This window comes from Tenebrio molitor, chromosome 4, assembly GCF_963966145.1.
Source record: "Tenebrio molitor chromosome 4, icTenMoli1.1, whole genome shotgun sequence".
NCBI classification, from domain to species: Eukaryota; Metazoa; Arthropoda; class Insecta; order Coleoptera; family Tenebrionidae; genus Tenebrio; species Tenebrio molitor.
Window position 1 is genome coordinate 7,533,648 of NC_091049.1, and position 21,162 is coordinate 7,554,809.

The 21,162-nt window shown below is 32.6% G+C and overlaps 1 protein-coding gene and 2 long non-coding RNA genes across 3 annotated transcripts in view; 2 read left to right on the top strand and 1 right to left on the bottom strand.

Moving 5' to 3' along the window:
* The first annotated feature begins 1,358 nt into the window (after positions 1-1,358).
* LOC138129587 (uncharacterized) lies at positions 1,359-1,697 on the top strand. The gene is made up of 2 exons (XR_011159267.1): positions 1,359-1,422; positions 1,473-1,697. It is a non-coding gene; the product is annotated as an uncharacterized lncRNA (long non-coding RNA).
* A 272-nt stretch (positions 1,698-1,969) lies between these two features.
* Positions 1,970-21,162, top strand: part of LOC138128430 (uncharacterized) — a 31,693-nt gene continuing 12,500 nt past the window's right edge. The window contains exon 1 of the mRNA XM_069044661.1: positions 1,970-2,109. The gene's annotated coding sequence lies outside the window, so the exon portion shown is untranslated. The remainder of the gene's footprint in view (positions 2,110-21,162) is intronic.
* Positions 6,236-7,577, bottom strand: LOC138128484 (uncharacterized). Its single transcript, XR_011158704.1, has 2 exons — positions 7,322-7,577; positions 6,236-7,263 (listed from the first exon to the last, which is right to left on the bottom strand). It is a non-coding gene; the product is annotated as an uncharacterized lncRNA (long non-coding RNA).

The following is a 21,162-nucleotide window of genomic DNA, read 5'->3' on the forward strand; positions in this document are numbered from 1 at the left end:
ATTAACATTATGACTTTTTATAATTTTGATTCTGCTCAGCTTTTCTTATTTTCTTTTTGAAACATTCACAAGAATTTATATCTTCATTACTACATAAAACAGGATTTACACAATTTACTTATAGCGTCTTCAGCAGAAATATCGTAGATCAGTAGATCGGATGAAAATTCTATAAAAAATAGTTTTCAGTTAAAAAAATGTTGTTACACAATCTTGGACTGGTTTACAAATCTATGAGGGGCGTGATGACCAACTCAATAGACCGGGACCAATGGCTTAACGTGACTTCCGAATCACGAGATAGAATATAGCCTTTTTTTTTGGCCCTGGGTCGGAATCGAACCAGCGACCCTCGCGTCCCTGAGCCGTGTTTTTAATCCATTCCATAAAATGCCCAGGATATTTAATTGGATTTGAAAATCTATGGCGAGTTCCACATGGTTTAAATACATTTGCATTCTGCAAATTCTCGTAACAGTGGATTTATTATTTGACTTAATATGTCAAAATATATATATTTTTTTAATTTTGGCATAAGTTTCCGCGATTTTTATTTTTATAAAACAGCAGCGTCCCCTGACGGCTTGTGGTGGGTGCGTTTCCAAAAAAAACGATAAAATGCATAGGAGTTTGCGTTCTATAGGTTTACTGTGTTGTCTATGGCTATTTATCACGGACGTTGGACATCTAGGCGTGGGACGCATAACCCGTGCGCATGACCCTTGAGCCAGCTTTTGTTCGCTGAACCAAAACTGCAAGGCCAAACTGTATCTTGACTAAACAATACGTAAGTTTCGTGGACTAGGTATAGATGGAGCTTGCGTCAATTATTGTTCAAGGTCATGTATCTCAGTTATACCCCCCTGGTCGACACAAGTCGAGTCGCAGTTGAAATGTCGTAAACAGGTACTGAAGCAGAAAACCAGAGTATAAAAATAACAGGCAACGCAACAAAAGCAGAGAGCAGAGCTGCAGAGCAGACAACGTCTAGCCCAATAATCGACAATCGATTTGAATATTCGAAGCTGTGATTGGTTGAAAAACAATAGTTGTGGAAAATGACATAAGTGGTACCCATAATAATATGTATCTCATTTCTCATTGAATAGTGAATACTGGACTGTTACTGCGTGTTTGAGTGTGGCATTGCGGAATATTATAATCGCTCTGAAAATAAATTAAGCATTTCCAAATAAAAACGAAAAATAATATTTTATTAAGAAATATAAATGTAAATAAAAACAGAGTAGAGCGTTAGTAAACCAACTGTTATTTTGAACCTGTTAAAAATAACTGTTATTTTAAAATAACAGAAACAGATTGTACCTGTTATCAGAAAATAACAGTTTGGCGTTGGCCCATCCCTAGCTGTGACAGCATAAATTGGCGTAGGATTACAATGCCCGCGAAATTATTTCAAAGGTACCACCACAATAATTAATTTTATTAAATTTTTTTGTATTGTATTCTAGTGGATTTTGTAGTGTTGGGTTACAAGCCTACAATTTAAACTCTCCCAATCTCTCGCTGGACGGAGTTTACCATTAGGCAGGAGCAAACTAGACAAGTACAGCATTATTTAGAAGTGTGTTAATTGGTGCCACAGTCGGATTTTTCAAAATGTAATTCACAAACCGTGTGGTTATTATACACTTTCACTCCACACTCCATCAGATAATAAATTGTCTTCCACTTCAGCTACTCTTTAAAGCAGTTCCCATATTTCAATGAAGTCTATGGCACGTAGTGCTAACAGACCTGTAACACTTTTTAATGCTGTAACGCTTCATGGTAAATTCACATTCAATTCAAGTCAATTGGCAATTAAATTGATTGACATTTATAATTTTTGTAATGTTATTTGTTTTTTAAAAACCGGGTAATTTGGCAATGTTTGGCAGCAACAACTTCAGCGTCCTCTTCCGGCCTGTGTACGGTGCGCACAAGCCAAGACGCAAACCCAGGACACAATTAATACACCAACTTTGCGTTCTATATATACTTTATTTTGTCTATGGTTCCGTTTTCCGTTGCGTTGACAGTTGACGGACGCGTTGGCTTGTGTCGTTATCAATTTATTGGTGTGTTAAATCAAATTGTTTTTAGGGGGTAAGTAATATGTCTTGATATTAATTAAATGTTATAAGTAAAATATAATTCGTCTGCTTTCCGTTCATTTTCAACGGTTTTGTCGAAAATTAAAGTAAATGAAATAACGCAGACGACGGAAATAACTGAACAGCCACGTGGTACATTGTTATCGTTTTCCAATGTCGTAAAAGAAAAACGTTGCTTTCACGTCCAAAACAATAGTAATTAATAGAATAATTATGTTTATTAGGTATACTATTACTGTCAAGTTGTAACATGTGTTGAATTGAACCTAAAATTAATTATAGGTTAGGCAATTTTCTGAATTTATGTTTTTGTAATAGTTATTTATGGTATAAGTGGGTTATTTAAGATATTACCCACGAGAGGTATTTGTAACCTACGAGGGCTTACCCGAGTAGGTTATTACCTCGAGTGGGTAGTGGTAGTACTTAATAACCCACGTATGCCATACAACGTTTTATCCAATATTCCAAAATTTTTAGATAATGACATTATTGATGAAATTCTGCTCCCGATGGGTTATGGACGTTAATAACCCACGGTGCTAATGGCAACGTGGGTTATGTATGTTATAACCCACGGTGCAAATGGCAACGTGGGTTAAAACAACAGACTAGTTATAGCCCAGTTTACTCAATTAAAACTAACTAGTAAAACACGATATTACTATTGAATGTTGGATAAAGGTTTTTTAATATCTCAGAGGAAATATCAACTTAAAGCTGACTCGTACTGTAAGTTGTTTCCGTTAGTTTGCTAGTTTCATAATCCAGAAAAGTTGTCCAAATCACACAACACTTGGCTGCAGCTATTTTTTATACTTAGAAGTAAGAGAATAATCTCATTTATCGGAAAAAGGGCATAACCCATATTCAATTTATAAAATAGTTTATAATCTATTCCATCTTTAAAAAAACGATAGGTTGCCATGCTTTAATTTTGTTAAATTGGCAGTACTGAGGAAAGTAGTAGTTATATTTCATTTCATTTTGGTTGTGAACCTTTTTTCACTAAATTTGAAATGCTATGTTGCAAGATGATTCAAAAACAAAAAGATATCAATAAATGTCATTTTGACGTTTTTCTAATGTATTTTAAATTAAACAACACAAACTAATAATTTGAAGAGTTTACTACAAGTGCATAATGTCAAAAGTTGTGTCTTTCGAGACAACGTAGTGTGTTGAAGTGCTACACACATTTTAAACGAGATAGGCCCGATCTAACGATGCGATTTTTAATAGAGTGATGGACATCTTTAATGTGAGAACAATGAATTTGTATTCGATTAAATCCTAAACTGTATTTATAGGTGGGAAGATCTGTTATATATTGCATAATTACAAAAAAGAGTCTGGCGGATACTAAGACTACAAAAAGAGGAAAATCAGAAAAGTGGAATGATTTTTTTAAAAGAGATCTGACCGAAATTATTCGTGCGCTAAACAAGCAAAAACGAGTTTTTTTCTTTAGACACTCTACTGGAAACAGCGAAGAATTTATTAGAATTTACAGGGGACCGAACTACTTTATACTTCTGTATAAAGTATTAAAATCAATAGGGTTTTTAAACACAAAATTGTTAATAATAGAAAAGTTCTTTGTGAACAAAAACACGTCAAAATTTCAAAGCTACAGTTGAAGCTACAGCTACAGTAGAAGATGATTCGGAATCTAATGATGAAGATGAAATAGTGAAGGAGGTTAAAGTTTAGATGTCTTTTAAAAAAAGTGATTCCATTTTGGAGAAAAACTTATCCGTTTTCTGCTTGTTAAACTAAAGAAAGCGTTCTTGAAACTCATTCAATGACTAAAGCCTCCACCAGATGTGTACTTTTTGATTTTTTTTTTCAATTGCTATTTTTAATAAAAAATGCTTGGTTCTTTATTAATTTCTTTTAACACAGTTTTGCAAAATAGCGGAACATAAGTATGGCAACACTGTGACTTCAAAATTTTCAAAATTCCTAACCAAACTTTTATTCAGATATACAGGATGAAATCTGTCAGATTGTCATGGCCAAGCATCGTTTTTTTAAAGTTGGAATACATTATATTATTCGACTTCGCACTTGTCATCTAGTAATTACTCACTAGATTTCTCCTCCAAAAAGAAGAAATTACACTGGTATACCGGGTGATTCAGTTTGGTATTCGCGGCCCTACCTATATCTTTTTTGTTTTAAGAAAAAAGTATAGCAAACCATATATGTATATTTGTAAATCGCTTGTGAAACTACAATAGATGATGTTGTCAAATCTTCTCTAGGATGACATATGTCAAAGTTAAGACAGTCAACTTTTTTTTTAAATAGTACACTATACATTTCTTAGCCTATTCTTGTAAAGCTTTTTTTTCTACATTTGAATGTGTAAAAAAAGTTGACACTTACATCAGAAAAAAATCGAGAAAAATAATAAAATATGATTTAATTTATTCGAAAGCGTTATTTTCTAAAAAGAGCTAGTAAGCCAAACATTTGTAAATTCGCATTATGTTGGTTCCCTGCATGTCACTATTTACAAGACAACCACGTAGCCAAAAAATAAAATGATTTGACCTTGTTTGTTTTCAAGCGTCGGGTGCGCCTCGGCCAGAAAACTGAGACTCGGACGAAATACCAAATCCATACTGAATTTACTATGCTAAATTCGCGTTCTGTTGGTTCCCTGTATCTCACTATTTTAAGAATTACATAGCCAAAAAATAAAATTATTTGACATCCTGAATTTACTTTATTCGAATATTATAATTTACACTTATTCGAATTTTACATAGTCAGCTATTCAAATATTCGAATAATTCGAATACGATTCCCAAGACTCATTATGACTGTCATTCATGCACTATCAAAATTCAACTACATATTTTCATCGTGTATGCATTCAAAGCGGTATAGTCAGGAAGAAGTTAGGTTTTGAAGCCAGATGTTATATCATAGTTAGTTATTTAAATGTAGGTTATAACATAACTATTTATTTAAATGTAGGTACTTTAATAATTGACGCTATTAATGTCAAAATTCAATTGTCTCCATGGCTAACTAGCTCTTTTTAGAAAATAACACTTTCGAATAAATTAAATCATTTTTTTTTTTCTCGATTTTTTCCTATTGCAAGTGTCAACTTTTTTTACACATTCAAATGTAGAAAAAAAAGCTTTATAAGAATAGACTAAGAAATGTATAAGGTACTATTTAAAAAAAAATAATTGACTGTCTTAACTTTGACAAATGTCATCGTAGAGAAGATTTGACAACATCATCTATTGTAGTTTCATAAGCGATTTACAAATATGTATGGTTTGTTATACTTCTTTCTTAAAATAAAAAAGATATAGGGCCGCGAATACCAATCTGAATCACCCGGTATATGTGATTATCATAGCCACACAAAACATACTCAGCTTATTTCATAAAACTATTTCAGATTACCAATTTCTTAAACTTAACTTAACAGTAAAGTTAACAGTATTTTGACAGTATAAGTAGCTAGGATAGAAAATAAATCTCTCACAGTTAGTTGTATTCTAAAAAATTAATAGATACATATGTATAATAGCTCCAAAAATTAAAAAACCACCACCTGTTGAATTATGTTGGTGAAAACAAAAAAATCCCCAAAAATTATTTAATGGTTTAGGTTGGTATTGACTGTGTGCATCATTTGTATTTGCAAATTTTATAGTCCAGTGTTTCTCAAATTAAATAATTTTTTTCTTAAATTATTTTGTAAACTCAAACCAGACAAATCAAATGAAATCATAATTCATTTTACCTTCTTTTTTTGAAGTGACATATTTGTCACTAGAAAAATTACTAAACAGTGTTGTCGGTTAAATTTTCATGCTGTGATGCCGCTTGTGTGTTTTTTTTTTTAAATTTTTGGAGCCATAATAAATAGTGTAATTAATTTAGAGTTTCAATCACAGAACTAATAATGACAAGTTTGTAATAACGTTATTTAAAAATAATTTGCCAAATAGCTCTGTTGGTGATTTTATACAGGGTCTCTATAAATGATTGTCGGGTCCAGCCAGCCATGGAAAGTTGTCAAATTTTGAATGTGCCGCTTAGTTCGGCAATTAATGAATGTCACATTTTCAGGTTAGGTTGTTGGCTTTTAACCAGAGACAAGTTTCAACTGTGCTTTACTCTTGCTAACATTAATGTATTTATTATTTAATATCAACACCCACAGGGGAACAATTATTGCCCCCATCGTACCGCCACACACTGTACAGGAATTGGTATGAGAACAAATCCCGTCAGATAAATATTGAGAACACCTTGTCCTCGTATACCACAATACAATACTTGATACTGCCTTTTTGTCTGCTTTAGTGCTTTCACACTTCTTGTTTTATGCTAGTGGTAAATACGACCTAGACTGAATTGTCGAATATGGTATTGACTCCCATTTTTTCTTCCAATATAAATAACAGTGTTTTTCATAACAAATAAGTCTTACTGGTTTTTCAATAAAATCAAATGTATTCAATAACATAATTTACAACACTAAATAACGATAACAAATAGGTATTTTTTTATAAAATAGATTGAGAATGTCCCCCATTAACTTCTAAACACTTGACAATTCTTCATTTATTTTCAAAAATATTTTGCAGCATTTCTTAGTTAGCAACACTGCTATCCACAGTTCCACACACCAATTTTCAAAACATGTAAAGGAGTCTCTACAAATTGGTGTGGATTCTCAGCACTCCAAATTATGAAATTGAGGTGATTTTCAAACTGAACACAACTTTGATAATCTGCAGGTTGGAGTTCTTGTACAACACTCATTTTATAAAGATGCAGTTGTAGCCTATTTTTAATGATTTTGTGACAAGTGCATCGTGGTACACCAGATTGTTGAGATAAACAGGCTATGGATATCTGTAGTCTTTTCCACCATTTCTTTCAAATCCTTGAGTATTTCATCAGATACTGGTGCTCGTCCTAATGATTTACCCCTGCTAATTGTTCTGATTGTTAAAAATCTGTTCACAATGTTGTTCAGATATTTTGATGGAATTCATTTTTACAAACAGATAATTCCCCATTATTAAACCTTCCATTTCGAAAGTAAAAAACAACAATGAACGTGTTCTGTTCAACAGAACAAACCATTGTAAAGAAAATAAAGCTAAAATAAAACATAAAACATTAAAGCATAACCTCACAAATTTTGCCAGTGTATTTACCTCTAAAAGCGGACGTACTTGCAATTTTTATTGAAAAATACTGATTTTTGGTGTATTGATTAACTGCGATAAAACGAATATACGGAACCAAAACTCGACTGACAAGCGCAAACGAAACGTCAGTCACTAATGTCAGAAGTGACCGTGAAAACGAACTAGAATTTGGCATCGGTTTCAAAAAAGCGGAACAGTAAAATTTTTTTCCAAGGCTGGCTTGACCAGACAATCATTTATAGAGACCCTGTACAAATGACCTCGAGCACGACTAAAAAAAGTTTAATTTTTTTTAAGGACAATTTGTTTTGCTTAGGGTATCAACGAGCTCTCTGTTTACGTTGTCATCATCGATTAAATTACTATCGTAAAAACATCTCTTTACCACAATTGGATTTATGCGGACTAAAAATATTGTTTATTACCGATTCTTTGCTATAAAACTACACTGACCACCAAAATTAACGCATCACTTGTATTTTTACGGTTTTTTTGAAAAGTTTTACTTTAAAGCAAAAAATTGTTATACACACTGAAAATAGAGGAAAAACATAGATCATTCTACAAGAGTAAATTAAATTTCCAGCCACTGTGTACAAAAATGAGCAAAAATATGGTTTTTGCTCAATTTTTAAATTTACTCGAAAATAATTTTTTTGTAACAGTTGAAAAATTGAATCAGTATAGGCATTGCCATCTCGAACTCCAGGCCTTAAGCCAGACAGCGTGTGACGTCACGAGGAAGGCCAAACGTCAAAATTTGACATTTGTTTACATTTTCAGAAAGTATCAAATACGGTGTTTTAATCATTCTTATGGAAAATTGTGAGATAAGCAAAAGCTTGGTGGCAAGTGTATATAATAGTTTCAGTTGATACCAGGGTATTTACTGTTCATCGAACGTCGCAAGAGACGTTGAAACCTGGGAAGTATTTTTATACCCTATCAACATTTTCGTGATTACAAGTCGTTGTAAGGGCAATTTAGTTGAAACTATATTTGCTACACATATAATTAAGATGTATGAAGCATTTGTTGTGATTTGGTGTTATTTAAATGATTCACAAAGTAAAAATTACGAAAAAACAATAAATACACAAACTTAACCTCACTTGTCAATGACAATTTTCGCGTCATTAATGGCATTTAACTCCACGAGGCAGTAATTGTAAAGCCTAAACACATCGTTCTACTAAAAAAAAAGAGTTCTAACCAAAATTTTTACTGTTTTTATTAAATTCTGGAGGTTTAATGCGTTTTTCGATGAAGCCTTTACTGTGACGTCACGATCAAAAACAATTGCTGCCTTAAGGCTTTGTGTTCTAGATGGCAATGGTATAGGCGAACGAAATGTTCTAAAGTGACCTCTGGCGGAACCTGGTTGAATTACTTTGTGAAGTATACCTCGTGGTTGTTACATGTCTGTTTACTATTTACTAAAGTTAATTCAAGTTGCAAAAAACCAGTTTGCCTTTGCAACAGCACTTTTATGGCATTAGTCATTTGAAATTACTTTAAAACTGTACTTATATGGAAAATATTCAATCCAAACTATGATTTTCTGGTCCCTTTGTGCCTTTATTTGGTTCAAAATAGTTATTTATTCTTATCTGACCCAAAACACATTTGCCCGCAAAAACTTATTGAAATAAAACTATAAGTACTGGGTGTTTACCTTTCTTTGTCACGTAGTACCGAGTGACTATAAATGATTGAAAATTATTTTGTTATGTTGGTAACACATTTGAAATCTTTAGTTGGCAACATCGTTGGCATGACACACGCAATTTTTAAAATTGAAACAAACGTCAAAAAAATCTAAATCGACAATGTACTTCGTGACTTAACCTAACCTAAATAGGAATGATTGACAGATGATGCACTAGAAGACTTGCACTACCAACTGCATCAGTGTTGCCAATCCACTATTTTCCTTCAATCATTTATAGTCACTCGGTATATGACAGGACCTGACTGCAATCTAACAAAAAAATATCTTGGCCTGCTGCGTATTTAAAACAATCGTCAACGGCTAATAACTAACAAGTAAATCTATAACCTCAAAAGTTCATTCAATATGAATGTTTAATCTTCCGTAGTTTTTCATTAAATTGGTACCTACATTTTAACAGATTTGGATTAAAAGAAAAAGTTGATAGACATAAAGCATGGATGCTTAAGTTTTCAGGCACAGAGCAAATAAAACCACTCTGGTGACACTTTTTAAGACTCTCGGCCCTTTCCCAACACACTGAGATGAGGATACTGCCTCCAAATAAGAAAAAACATCCTCAAAACTAAGGTACACCATCGTACACAATAACAAAAACAGAAACGAAATAACGTAATGTACTTCTTACGACGGCCATATTTGTCACGATTGCAGCGCCACCATCGGTCATTTGTTTCGCCTATTGACATCAATCTTCATTTACTTTTAACATGGGTGATGTTAGGAACAACTTCGCATTTAAAAAGTCCGTGCGAGTGATTTTGTTAGCTCAGAATTAAGAGAGTCGGAGGACTATAGCATATCACTTTGGTATGAACCAATCTACCGTATCTAAAGTTCTAAGAAGACATAGGGAGACTGGACGGCACACAAGGAGGCGGGGACAAGGCCGAAAACGGATCACAACACCTCACCAGGACCAATACTTAAGGTTAATAAGCATTAGAGAAGGGTTTCTCACTGCTCTCCGACTTCAAGATCGCATGTTAGACAATATGCACTCCGCCTGGGTGAAAATACTGTTAGAAAATGACTAAAGGAGGATCAGATACATCCGAGTCCGAGAAGACCAGCCACTGGATCCAAGTTAACTGCAGCTCTTCGGAGGGCCCGTTTAAACTTTGCATTAGAACATGTCAATTGGGTCGAACAAGATTGGCGCAGAGTTTTGGCCTTCGGTGAATCCAGGTTCTGTCTATACAAGTCTGACGGACAGGTAATAGTGTATAGACGACCTGGTGAGTGATATGCGCAGTGTAATTTCGTTACTAAAGAGAGTTTTGAGGGAGGGTCAATAATGGTATGGATAGGAATATCTTTAGACGTAGCTACAGAGCTGGTGGTTTCAGTTAGACACGAACATCTTGGAACCTGTTGTTGTACTTTATGCCCCATTCGTAGGGCAAGACTTCATTTATATGCAAGATAATAGACAGCCACATATTGCAAGGGAATTTCCGACTAATTTAGGACTATTGAAATATCAGTTATGAAGTGGCCAGCACATAATGCCGGGAACCCACTTGCTCCACGCCACGCCACACTAAGCTACACTACGCTACGCGACGGAAATGTGTGCAGAAATTTAACAAAGATTTGAATGCACTGCGTACTCATTTGTTCCATGCTATCCGACAACACGCCACACGACGTGGGACGACGTATGCTCGATCCAACCGTCCAGACTTTTTAGTAAGCGTGTTAAAGCGTGTTGTCCCCCCTCCCTGCTTCTTCAGCCCCGCAGTAGAGATTTTCATACAGGAAGTCAAGTTTTACCGCCCGATCGAAAACACCCACTTCTAATCGATTTAAAATTCTCAAAAAATTCAGGAATTATTATGTATCACTGTAGAACATTCTGTAAACATTTCAAATTTTTTAATGAAACGGGTCAATATTTCGTTTTAATTCAATAACCACTACATTAATTTACATAATTTTTCACTAAGAGTCCTTTCAAACATTTAGGAAAAATTTGGTGTCATTGAAATCATGAAAACATCATCGGTTTTTGAAATAAATGGAATTTGATATTAAAGTACAAAATGATATCCGTCACAAGACGTAACGTGGCGTGTTCATAGTGTGCCTATTCGTTCGGCAATGCGAACCCACGTCAATCTACGTTACATAGCAAGTGGGTTCCCGGCTTAACCCTGACCTCAACTCAATCGAACACTTATGGGATAATATGGAAAAACTGTTACAGGCAATGTAAGGACATCCAAATGACTTCAGTCAGCTAACAAGAGCACTTCTGGATATTTGGCAAAATATAGGCTAAATTCATAACAGAAACCTCATTTTTAACATGCCACTACGTTATTGAGCTACAATTAACGCTAGAGGGGACAATACAAGATTTCAGGAAAATAATCTTTAACTTTCGATGGTTTTTTCGATTTCTCATTTTTACTCGTGATGTTACCTTTTCGAATTTTTGTATTTTTTTACATTTATGTACTCTTTTTTGTAAGAAAATGTGTTGAAAATATTTCCCATGGTTCAGCTGTTATTGTTGTTAACATATTTTTTTAAATATTTCAAAACATTCTTTTTTAATTAAAAAAATCAAAGTGATGCGTTAATTTTGGAGTTCAGTGTATTATACTTACTATATGGTCTTTGGTTAACTTGGTAATATTTTTGACCCTCTTAATTTCAGATTATCGTTTTTCAATTGTTGAATTTCTTTATTTTTATTTTCAATTTGCTTTATCTGAGTGATTTCTCTATATTTAAATAAAGTCTTTAGTGTATTAAATATAGTGAAAAGCATGCCTTTCAACTGGCCTTTCCTTTAGGAACATTTTCATACCAAAAACATGCATGTTTTAAATTGTTTAAACTTCATAACAAGAAATAGTGTTCAATACCTGAAATTTTCAGGTTATGATTAAAAAAATTTAACACACTTTTATAATAATTATATTTTATATTCTGTAAACAAACAACAAAATAAAAAAACACTTGGGAACAAAAAGTAAACTCATATTCAACATAACAAAAAATAAAGATTCTAAAAAAAAGTAAAAATCAAAATAAATTCTTTAGATTAAAGTAATTAAACACATTTCTCAGTCTTCAAAATTCTCAATAGTGTTATCGTAAATTAAGTATTCAAAAACTTCAGTATCATTCATTGCAATCTTTTTCTCTCCAGAAAGCCCTTCAGCTCGTCCTTCGCTCTGTTCAGTTTCCCCTACTTCAGTAAAATCAACATCTCCAACAGCTACATCTTCATCAACTTCAATAGCGTCAGAATTATCATCTTCAGACAGTTCCACTTCACCATAAATATCTTCATCTCCAACACTGGAATCTTCACCACTAATTTCACTAGCTTTGATTGAACCTTCTTCACTAATTTCACTGACTTCAGCTTCCAACTCTATCTCTTCATACTCATTCGAAAGTAACTTCAGATTGTGCTTCACAAACACAAGTTTATTTGTTCGTTCAATTGTTAACCGGTTCCTTTTTTTTGTTTTTATATTGGCGAAGGTTTTGAAATTTCTCTCGCAACTAGCTGAAGTGGAAGGAAGACTCAATATACGTGTTGCAACTTTTGTCAACTCTTTAGTATCAAAAAATGCTCTCCACCATGTTAGAGGTTCACTAACTTCTGCAGCATTCCAAATATTGATATTTCCCCAACTTCCAGACTTACTTGTATATTCAGTGATTTCTTGTAAAACTTTATCCACTTTATACTTATGATTAACTGCAAAATCTACTATAAAATTTAACGCGGTTTCATTTTCATCTTCATTTAAATTCAATCCTTTTTCCTTTGGGTCTAGTAAATATGCAGCTAATTGTACTTCATGGTAAAAGAAACTTTTTCTTTCATTGAATATACCGATAGTCTTTTTTTGGTCAGCTTTATTTAAAAATGTTAAAACATTTTCATCTCCATATTCGGTCAAAAACTTCGTTTCAATGCTTTTAAGCAGAGAAAAGATTTTTGACATTGATGGTGTATCTGTTTCTAAAAGTGTTATCATTTTTAACAGAGGTTCAGTCATCTTACAAACTTTTTCTATTATACACCAGAAATTTCCTTCATCTAAGACATATCGCTTTGTTTGCTGATCTATTTGCTTCTTAATTCTTTTGTCCATAACAGTCTGTTGCAAATAATCTTTATTTTTTAAAAGGCTTAAAAGTGATAAAACTGTAGAGCCCCATCGAGTATCCACACTTACTACTAGAGCTGTTTCCTTGTTGTTTTCTTTTAACTGAACTTCTTTCAAAATTTGTCTGGGCAACTGTTTATTTAAAAAAAATTTAATGACGTCTTTTGATTTGGCAGCACATCTTGATAATGTTGTAATTTTTTTAAATAAATCTTTTAATAACAAATTTAATCCATGAGCCATGCATCCATATGTTAATAGATTCGGATATTTGTTTTTTAACTTTGCCCAAGCACTTTTCATGTTATATGCATTGTCTGTGACCACTGCTTCAACTTTCGGAACACCAACTTCTTCAATTACTTCTCCTAGCATTTCTGAAATATATTCTCCAGTGTGAGCTTCTGTCCCACTATCAACAGCACGATAAAACAATGGAATTGGAGTTGCTACCATTATATTCATTATGCCTATCCCATTCACATCGGTCCATCCATCTGTTAATATGGTCAATGATTTTGCCTCTCGAATTTTCTTCAGCACTTTTTTTTGAATTATTTCATATTCCTTTTGTAGATATGGCACTGACAACTCGTACCTAGATGGCAAATGAAAGCACGGACGAATTCTCTTGAAAAACTTTTTCATATGGTCATTTTCTGTCACCGAAAGAGGCAAACCAGCAGCATAAACAGCTCTGGCAAAAAATCGCTTCAAAATACAACTTTCTTCGTTGTTAATTGAGTCAAAAAAATTCAACAAACGTTGAGATTTCTTTTCTGAATATGATGTGGATGGAGTAATTAAAGTGTCCCTACTACCAGTACTAACTGTAAGTGTCGTTGCAGTACTTAAGTTGAGTAATCCCTCTTTTTCCTATGGTACAATAAATTATAAATTATAATAAGTCATTCTGAATGAGTTTATTATTATATTTCTCTATTTACCACATTAGGCATATTTTCAAATCCAGCCCTTAATTCTTTGGGCGCTTTGGTGCAGGATTTGATATGCAACTGCATCCTCTTGGCATTACTAATAAATCTTTTCTTGCAGTAATTGCAGTCACCATATATGTATCTACCTCTCTGATGCCTCCGAAAGTGGTTCCAAATCAACGACCTTTGTCGTGGCATAATTTAACACTTTTATACACGAATTAGCATAAAATGGCCAAAGGCGCGAACGCGAATGCGAGACGTTTTATGTACGTTTTAGGTTTAACATTGACTTTTGAGGTTATGTTTTGTAACAAAATAGACAACTTTTAGCGCGAAATATAAATGAGATAATTATCTGCTAAAAACGTTTTTGGCATAGCAGATAAATATCATATTTTTGATTTTTATCATTTTGATAAAAATCCGGACTTCCATCACTAATTAAATATGAATAAAATATTTCTTCTAAAGTAATATAGTATTCTCTAATTTCTTGAACCCTTTTTGTATTAAATCTCATTATTAGGGATTTAAAATTATGAACACACAATGAAATCTATGCTATAGGCTTTGCCATTTCTATTGAAACACCACCTGTTGATTGACAGTTTGGCAACGCTGCAAATATGTTTAGTAATTTTTTGACTATTATTGCCAATCTTGATTTTTGTTGAATGTCATGTCATATTTGACTCAACGCGTCTTTCATTCAATTATAACCCAATAATTATCAAGAATTTATTGTTTTTTCGCGAAAATAGAGCAAAATAGAAAAAAAAACGAGTCCTTATGGGTGCTGACATGAAGAGAACTCTTATTAAATTATATGATAAACTGCATTTAAGTCAGCCAATGTGGTCAGTCAGAAAAATTTGTGTTGAAATTTCAGAAATCTTTTCCGTAAGTTAAAAAAGGTGTTTTTCTATCATTCTAAAAAGCGTCAGCGTCTTCAGCTTAGAACGTATTTAACATATTTGCTAACAATGTTAACATTTAGGTAGGTATAACATCAAAATTAAATCCCGCACTTTTTATCACACGCCACTTGGCACATGCGCCTTGAGGGGACACCTTAAATTATTGTTCTAAATTGGTTAATTGTAACTTTGATTTTCATCTCTTCAGCTAAACTTTCAGTGCAGTTTTATTTGTTATTAATTATTATAACTCATTTAACTTTAACAGCAGAAAAGTGAGGTTACGTGTAAGTTACGTTCATCCTCTGTGGTTTCACTATAAGAAAAATTCAATAAAAACATTTCAGCAAGTCTAGTTTATTAAAATACTTAATACATTGAAATAAACCAAAATTTTTTTACTTAAACTTTTCCCCAATTCATTCAATTATGTGTTTTGAGTTCCTCAAACTCGTGATTTTTTTTTAATCCTTACAATCTTATCCCACATTGCCCACATACCCCCATAATAACAATTTCTTTTTCCAGATATCTGATATTGTTGTCTACAGAATTATCCAATCACACCTGAGAGGCGAATTCCTTCAAGATTCCAAAACTGGCGCCAATCCTTTGATTTTGTAATTTCCTTGTTCATTGATTAAAATTCTTTGAGTTTCCCTTGGGTTTTACGTTCCACCTTCCAGCAAGGAACACTAACCACGACAGATAACCACGCTAAAAACCACTCACTCGCATTTACAGTGGTAGGACTCGCAGGCGTAAAATTTTTATATTTCTATGAACATTTATATTAAATTATTATATTCATATATGTATTAAGAATGCACGATGCGTCGACGAGATAAATAATTGCTAAATGTGTAGTTAGATCATTGATTTATCAATTTATCATACTTTTTTGACAGTGATTTGCTTTGACGTTTTAGGAACTAGAAAACACCAGAAAATGTCAAAATTTCAAATTTCTCACTACAAGCCGTTTTACAACCAACCGAACCTGTTACACATTGCTAAATGTTAGGAAAAATCCAACAGGTGGTGTTTCAATAGAAATGGCAGAGCCTATATATTTAAATTATTTGGCGAAACATTTATATTATCTTTTATTATTAATTTTTTTTTTAATATGATAATTCATTTTTAATCTTATAATTTATTATTTGGTATTCTATTTTATAGTTTCCTAAAATTTTTCTTTAAATCGTTCTTAATATCACGTAAGTTCCATATTGTACAAAGCATAAAAGATCATTTGTTATTATTATATTTTTCTTTTCGAATAACGGAAACTATTGGTAAATTATTTAAATACATTGGTAAACCACGTACTCAAATAAATTTTATAGTTATTTTCACTTATAAAATCAAATATGTTTAATGAATTAGGATTAATTTTATATTGCTTTAAAAGATTATATTCGTTAACGTAATTTTCATATCTGTCTGCCAACTCTTCTTCAAATGAAAATAATATTTCCAAACTTTTTTTGCCTTATTTTATTCATCATTATTGATTCTTTAAAATTTTTAATAGTTAATAATATCCAACGCTTTGAATGAATTGTGCGCGAATCCCCATTTTTTAATATCATTTTGTATATATTCATATAAATTTACTTTTTCATGTTTATAATAATCTATTTCTATTATATCTAAAAATATTTTTCGACTACGTTTTTTCTAATATACAATCCAATAAATTCGTGGACATAGTCCACTCATGAGCCGAAGGCGAATTCTAACAAGTTATTTGTGATTAATATTTCTTTCTTTTTCTGAAAAAGAACCCATGTATACAAAAAATACTACTTCGTCTTGTGAAGGGTCTTTATAATTGATTTCATATAAATGTGCATCAAGTGAGCTGTGCATTTGTAACAGCACCTTTAATTTAGTTACATTACAAAAGTCATATTTATGAAGGTCATGTCCAATAAATCTTTACTTGGTAAAAATACAAAGACAAAAACAAATAAGAATTACTTTAATTTAATCAGTAAAAAGACGTAACATTGCTTTTAAAATCAGCAATGTTAAAATGGACAAAAACTGAAAAATTAGTCAAATCGGGTTCGCGCAGAGCAAGCAACTTTGAAAGTCAAAGTCACTAGCTTTAACTTTACTACCAACAGAAAATCAGATTTTCATGGCTTGCTTAGATGTACATTTATATGAAATTGAGTATAGACTCGAATATTTAGTATCTGACAAAGCAAGACTGTATCGATTTTCTTTTAAAATCAACACCTACGTCTTCATTTATAACATTTGTTGATTTTTCATAACCCAATATTTCTGCTACATCTATACCTTTAAACCAAGGTTGATTATCATTATCTAATATGAAAAATACAACAAATAATAGTATTTTTCGTATCCCACCTCCACCCGGCGGCACGGCAATTTTGCCGGAGTACATACACTATTACGGATAATACTATCAAGTAATAATGCAGTGCTTATCAACATAATTACCGGCGTCTCGCCTCCACATTTTGACTTTTTTGTGTTTTATGTTCTGTGTCAATGTTAAGGAATTTCCTCACGATATGACATGAGTATAATAATATACCTTTTTGAATTTCAACCACCAATGTGTTCTCTAAGTCCAAAATTTTTAAATTTTTAAAAAGAGATTGCGGTACTATTCCTGTTGCTGAAATTATACTTAAATGGTAAAATCGAAATTTTTTCTCAACACCAAAGATTTCTCGGGCAGTATCAAATTGCAGCGGCGGTCAAGTCTTAATCTTTTATGGGAAGCAGGTACTGATTTCCAAATAAGTAAATAGCAGCGCTTGTCATTTTACCCCCCAGGGAGTGGACAGGTAAACGATTATGAATAATAACTATCCCTTACCTCCGACTTCTAAGGAGGTAACTAATTAATCATCTGCAAAGTCTGCAATTTTCAAAAAAGAGAATAGTAACGGGAAACAAAATTTTCTTCGAAATCATTGGAAGGTAAATTATATTTATTTATACGTAAATTGAAATACAGAAATATCGTTGGTGCACAAGAAAAGTGACACATCTCAAAAACCCTCATTTTTCAGTAGAATCGAGAAAGAGTTTAAAAATTGGAGACGAAGGAGGCACATAATGTACAATTTTATATCCGTGAACAGTGTGAAAACGTATCGTCCGCGTAAATTTTTGACGATGTTGACAAAAATTTCAAATTTGTGTGGCAAGAAAAAATTATAATGTTTTTCTTTGTCATTCACCTGAAGAAAAAATCCTGATTTCGATTAGTTTTAATTTGAATCGATTCAAGAGCATCATGTACACCTTTGATACATCTGCGTAATGAACCGAGAAGTGCAGTGTGCTACCTGAAAATTTCTAAATGATAAGCCGACCCCTTATTAAGATTATAAGCGCTGCAGTTTACATCAGGTTATTAAAACCCAAACTAACCGCGCGCTGCAATTTAGTACTTAGGATTGTGAAACCTTTGATCCTCGCTGCAATTTGACATCGCCGGATTTCTCATAGCAACGGAGAGTTCTAAATATTTATTAATTTTTGTATTATATGTCTGTGTTATATTGTGTGAATTTGGAACAGCTATATCTAAAAGATATGCTTGCTTTTGTTGTTTATTTAAAATAACTAGAGGTCGCCCAGCGGTCGAAATTCGACCGTTTTCATAAAATTTTTAAGTTTGAACGTTACTGAGGTTTTTTTTTTATTAAAGAATATACCTCTATAATTATGTCATATAATTTTTTTGAATTTTGTTCTATTACGTCAGCTGCGAGCGTTTACAAATACGTCATTATGTACTAATTTTCGAGTTACATATTTGAAAAATACGAACGATAGGAAAAATGAGGTATAGTTTGGCTACGCCATATTTAAAAAACAATAACGCGTTTTTTGACATTTCCTTGGGTTTTTTTTAATTTGCCTATTTTTTCAAATTATATAAAATTGAAATAAAAAATTAATACTTACAAAAAATGAAAAATAAAATAAAGAACACGTGTTTCGTATTTTTTATACCTATATTTTTTATTGAAACAAAAAAACCTGGCGGTTAAAAAATAAAATGTTGTCCATTGAACGTAAATATTCTCGTGTCAAAAATGGATTACTCCCTAGGATTTAGGGATATTCGTTACTAGGTTGCCATAAATTTGGTTAGGTTGGAGGCTATGTGGTTTCTGGCGACAAACAAAAGATATCCCAAAAATGTAACAGCAAATTAATTGTAACAGTTGCAAATGACTAATTTCTTGCTAAGTAATAGATGATTTTTTTATTTGGATTTAATCTCTCAATTCAAAGTAACCAACCTTAGGCATTCAAAATAACTTTTGAAAATTCTAGTTACACACAACATGAAAAACGTTATTTCCCTAAAAGTTCGAATTCTAGGGAGTAATCCATTTTTGACACGAGAGTAGCTATTTGTGTATTAAGAACGCAAAGTGATTGTCGATTGAGAGAGACGCAGGAGCGCGGCATTTTGTCGAAATCGAAGAGCGAGCGTTTTGTACATTTTTTCGCGCGTGAGCGACAAAGTGACAGTCCTCGGAAAACGACAACTTTGCGTTGTCAAATGCAAGCGCAAAGACCTACTTTCTACATCGATTGTAGGAAAATAAAATTTCATGGTTTGCTAAATGCCCTTGGCCGTTATATTCGGAAATATAAAATCTCAAACCATTGAATGATCGAACTCTACTTGCTGCGACGTACAATTGAAAACTGGCTGCCTCAATAAAATTGCAATTTTTTCGAATGTTTGTTTTTGAGACTTATTTATTGTCATCGCAAATGCAGCTATAATTGGAAATTGACTTCTTTGAAAATTAAATAGTAAAATAGTACCTGAATATGTTAAATTTATACGTGGAATAAAAATTCTCTTATTGCGTTCGGTTCCAGTTAAAACTTCGCAATCAATAGCATTGCGATGCATAAACTTGATGTGTATTCTTGTTCCATAGACTAAAGCTTCCTTCGTATTTAAGTTTCTGATCAGTAAAACGTCCAATTAACTTTCAATACTAACTTATGTGGTGGCAAATCACTAATAGTCAAAGAATTTTGTATTTATTTTGTAATAATCTAAATAAACTCCCTCTTGGAGTGGATTTCACTGCGGGGGGATTAAATCAATTTACAAATCATGCACTCCGTATTCGCTCCAAATTCACTCCACATTTACTCCGCTAATTTTTTACAGTGTATGAACGTAAACAATGAATGTTTTGATATATTTTGTAACACAGGTGTCCCCGAAAAAATTAGATGAGTCCTTAACTTCTTTATTTATCGGATGATTTTAATTATTTATACACCAAATTAAATGGCTCTAAATAGGCTACTAAAGGCCCTAATAAATTCACATATAGGTCCTAGGGCTTCAGGGCTAAACTGTCAAAATATTCTTTTTCAAATGCAAACACATAATTTTTTTTAACACTTCCGATAGAGATTTTTATTCTAAAAAGAACAGTGTATCACAAGTGTACACTTACCTACCCAAAATACAAAAAAAAAGTAAAAAAAATGCTACTATCGTCGATCATTTGTTTCAAAATGTAGTGTTTTTTTTTCTTATATGAGGTTACACATGTCATACATTGTTGTTTTCAGAATAAAAATCTCTATCAGAATTACTAAAAAGTATGTGTCCGTATTTGAAAAAAATATTTTGACAGTTTAACCTTCAACCTTGGGTTTTATGTGAATTTAGTATGCCATTTTGAAGCTTATTCACAACCATTTAATTTGGTGTATAAATAATTAAAATCGTCCAATAAATAAGGGAGCTATGGATTTGTCTCTTTTTTTTTGGGACGCCCTGTATATTATACATACATTTTATCTTTCTGCACTCCTTCTCCACATAAACTTTAACTATGCCAAATCTCACACTCCTCCGTGCGCGCAATTTGCTTAAAAAGGGGTACTATTGGGGACAAATTACTTTGGTCGTCAAAGTCAGTTGACTGACATAAAGTTGTAAAGCAAGCATTAGGACGGTTAACCTTATTTTTTACTACTGTCAACCACTGTCACTGTCAAACTCATCATTGCAAAATGTTAAATACCGAAAAATGGACAACTGAAGGAGATATTCCTAGGAGGAAAAATTGAA